General features: G+C 34.4%; 1 long non-coding RNA gene across 1 annotated transcript in view; it reads right to left on the reverse strand.

The window, feature by feature from the left end:
• Positions 1 to 908: 908 nt before the first annotated feature.
• Positions 909 to 4,673, reverse strand: part of LOC119583840 — a 21,033-nt gene continuing 17,268 nt past the window's right edge. Inside the window, exons 2-3 of the long non-coding RNA XR_005229734.1 lie at positions 2,162 to 2,207; positions 909 to 1,938 (exon numbers count right to left, since the gene is read on the reverse strand). This is a non-coding gene — a long non-coding RNA (uncharacterized LOC119583840). The remainder of the gene's footprint in view (positions 1,939 to 2,161; positions 2,208 to 4,673) is intronic.

The following is a 4,673-nucleotide window of genomic DNA, read 5'->3' on the forward strand; positions in this document are numbered from 1 at the left end:
GGGAGGAGGACTGGCAAGGCCCACCTCCCCCAAGCCGTTCCATTACCCCAGGGTGCCTAGGGGGCAGGAGTTGGTACGGAGGCAGAGTGTGTCCACACGCCAGTGGGCCATAGCTCCAAACCTCTGGGGCCTCCTGCTGCTCTGAGATCCCCCGCAGATTTAGCCTGGGACCGCAAGTGCCCACTTACCCATGAGTGGACACAAGGAGGCACTGCAGAAGTCTTGATGATGGTGACGCTGTGACCTGGCAGGGGAGGACTACGCAAAAAGCTGCCTCCCTTTTTTCGCACTGAGCCTAGCCAGGGGTGGAAGCTGGCAAAGTGAGGAAGGTATGCAAGCACTTAACACTATCTAGGCTACCACACCATCGCTTCGCATCAACATGCGCGTGAAACACCCATCCACAATGTATATATGTATGTATATATATATGTGTATATATATATATATATATATATATATATATATAATATATATATATATAATATATATATGTGCATATATGTATATATGTATGTATGTATATATGTATGTATGTATGTATGTATATATATGTATATATATGTATGTATATATATGTATATATATGTATGTATATATATGTATTATACATATGTATTATACGTATGTATATGTACATATATAAATATGTAACATATATATATAATATATATAATATATATATATATATAGACACACACACGTGTGTATGTGTATATATATAATGTATATATATTATATAATATATATATATAATTTATATAATATATAATATATATACACATTTTTTATGAGGTATATTTATAGATATGTATATAAACACACACACACACACACACACACACACACACACACACACACACACACACACACACACACACACACACACACACACACACACACACACACACACACACACGGGCACGGGCGTGTATACTGAAAAGACCTTGTCGCATAGACACTGCCTATGGCTGGAATCTACCTTAGATATGGACTCTAAATATCACAGAACCTAATATACCTGTGAAACTTGGAGCGAATTAGTCTCGGTCTAACTAATTACTGGTAGCATCGTCCAATTCACAATAGGCGAGAAAGCCCAGCAACTAGCAGGAAATTAAAGGTGAAGGAAGACACAAGAACTGTATAGGGTGAGAAACTGGCATTCATGTGACCTCTGTAAGATGTTCGAGCAATTGGCTCATTACTATTGGTCTGTTACTCAGTAATTTATTTTATGGAATTCCTATTTCCTAAATAAGGAACAAATCATTCATAGTAACTGAAAGACTTTAAAAAAAAAAGACCACACAAATGATACTTTCTCCATATACAATATTTAGACACTGACAGATGTAAACAAGGTTAATTGTGCAAATGTCCTGCATAAAAGTCTCAGTGGCTTAAGTTCGTATGACAATTATGGCTACACTAAAATCAGCAGATACTAGTTAAGAAAAAAAAAAATAATAAAAAAAATATAAAAATTACCTTTTCTTCTCTCTCCCCATTCGCAATTAAATTCAAATCCTTGTAAAACAACTAACCAAATGTAAAATAGCTTACAAAATTGCAGGCTGGAATATTCATCAGTAACCTATTTCCGTGTGTGTTAAAGATAATTTATATCGGTGTACGTTACACTCTGTGGATATATTGAACAGTCGCAGTTATCCTGTTCTTTTCACGCTATTCCGAATGATAATGAATTTGCTTTTGTAAGATCCGCTATTATTCTTTTTGTTTCACATGGATAAGTTAATATGAATTTAGATAAAAAAGGTGTATATATACTATATGCAGTAAATATACAATTCAAATATAATTTCAATTATATCTCACGTTTCTTGTGTCAGATTCAAGTATAAAGCCCTGATCAATTGCTCGATACTCAACTGGTTCCATTTTCACTGTGCACTTTTACCGTTACCGCTGTAACTGAAAGAATATTATGAGTTAAAGACTGGAAATCAACATGAGAACCATAGAAATGTGTACCATTAGACATGTCATATTTCAGCCTCCTAGGATATGCGGGAGTGAGTGGAAATTTTTAATGGGCACCTGCGAAATGTTTAACACGGCCCCACTCAAATGAAAATAAGCCTATAATATACTCCTACTCATTTCGGACCATAATAAACAGATTCATTAAACATACCCAGAGGTGATGGCATCTAAGAAGTTTCTTAGTCCAGACATTCTTCCTGTTGGGAAAAATATATAATTATTATCATTGTTTTTCCCCTTTTTTTAACACTTAGTTTTTAAAATGTCTCTGGAGTAAACATTTAGGATTTCGTAACTATATTGTTTGAACTATATTTTGCAGTTTCATTTGAATCTACTGATGAACTAAATGGGGAGGTTTATGACCAACCGAAATCAAGACACCAAAAGGATAATCCGTGGAGCATATATATATATATAATATTATATGATATATATATATATATATATAGTATATATATAATATATATAAAAGAATATAGTATATAGATATAATAATATTATATACATATATGTATATCTATATATATATATATATATATATATATATTATGAATATATATATATATAATATATATATATATAGTAATATATATATAAATATATTATTATATATATAAATATCATTATAATATAAAATATTATTATATATATATGATATATATAATATAAATATTTATATATATATATATATATACTATATAAATATATAATAAAATATATCTTATAAATATATATATGAATATATATATATAACATATATATATATATATATATATTATATATATATATATATATATTATATAGAGAGCGAGAGAAGAGGAGACGATAGAGAGAGAGGAGGAGAAGAGAGGAGAGAGAGAGAGGCCGGGTGGCCGAGCGGTTTAGAGCATCTGACCTCAAGATTGTCGCGCGTTGTTCCTTGGGCAAGGAACTTCACCTCGATTTGCCTTCTAGGAGAAAACGAACATATCGCCTTCGAGAAGTCGAGCGATGTGTCGTAGGGAAAGTCACCGCCGTGAGGCACAAACCGCGGTTGATTAGGAAGGACATCCAATCAGGTAAGGGTGGCACTGCCATATATAACCTCTCAGTAGTGAATTGAGAGAGGCCTATGTCCTGCAGTGGCTGTTGGAAAAAAAAATAATAATAAAAAATAAAAAATAATATATATATGTAATATATATATATATATATATATATATATATATATATATATATATATAATATATATAGTAATCAGTCGCGGTGGGCGAAGTGGTTAGAGCATCGGACCAAGACTGGCCGATGGCAATTCTGAGTTCGAGGGTTCGAGTCACCGTCCGGCGCGTTGTTCCCTTGGGCAAAGGAACTCACCTCGATTACATACCGTAGCCACTGGGTGCCAGCCAGCCCACAGTCAGTGCTGGTCCCAAGCCCGGATAAAAGAGAGAATGAAAGGTAACACCGGCACTCTCCGTGGAAAGGAACTGGGGACCCTACCTACCAGGTATCATGCTGTGACCACGGCGGCTCAAACATGAACCTACCATTAAAAAAAAAAAAAAAAAAAGAAAAAAAAAAAAAAAATATATATATATATATATATCTATATATATATATATATATATATATATATATATATATATAATATATATATAATATATATTATATATATAATATATATATGCATATCAGTATATATAGCTATATCTATATATATGTATATAAGTATGTAAATGCATAACTAGAGTTCACGGTGTGGCGAGTGGTTAGGGCATCGGATCAAGACTGTTACGCCGGGCCCCCCAATCTGAAGTTCGAGGCTTCGAGTAACGGCCGGAGCCGGTGTTCCCGTTGAGGCAAAGGAACTTCACCTCGATTCTACTAGCCACTGGTGGGTAAGCCAGCCCAAGTCAGTGCCGGTCCCAGACCTGGGTAGAGATGGGGACTCGATAAAAACACCGGGCGGAAGGCAACAGCAAGGCAACGGCAAACCATCGCTCTAAATTGCCAAGAAAATCATGGAAATCCATGATCGCCAACGTCCTTGTGGGAGGGATCATCATCAATTACGGTATGCTCATGTTTGAGCAGCCGTTGGGATAGGGCACTAAAAAAAAAAAAAAAAAAAAAAAAAAAAAAAAAAAAAAAAAAAAAATATAGATATATATATATATATATATATATATATAATATTAGATATCATTATAAAATATATATTATTATACATATATAGATATTCATATATATATTATATATATATTATATATATTATATATATGATATGTTCTGGGTAAAACAATAAACTGCACCCTGGGGTTCCCTTGAACAAGGATAGCACCCTATTAGCTCCCTATGCCAGGGTTGCGGTGAAAACTGTCGCAGTAGGCCAGGTATATCTGGTGAAAAACCTCCAGTTCTAATGATTACTGGTTTCACCAAAATAATATGTCTTCGGCGTATTACCGTATAACTGTTTTAAAGCGGCAGAGATAGTTCCTCCCTAGTTGTGAGTTGAGAGAGCCTGGGGGATCCACTCAACATTTATTTTCTCCTGACAAACCTCATACACCAATGATAAATACACAAAATGATAATTCAATACCACATCGCCCGTCGCGTGTGTTTATCAGGGCGCGCGGTTATTCAGTGGCAACCCGGCTGACAATGTTAAATATGCA

Source organism: Penaeus monodon, chromosome 17, assembly GCF_015228065.2.
Source record: "Penaeus monodon isolate SGIC_2016 chromosome 17, NSTDA_Pmon_1, whole genome shotgun sequence".
NCBI lineage: Eukaryota > Metazoa > Arthropoda > Malacostraca > Decapoda > Penaeidae > Penaeus > Penaeus monodon.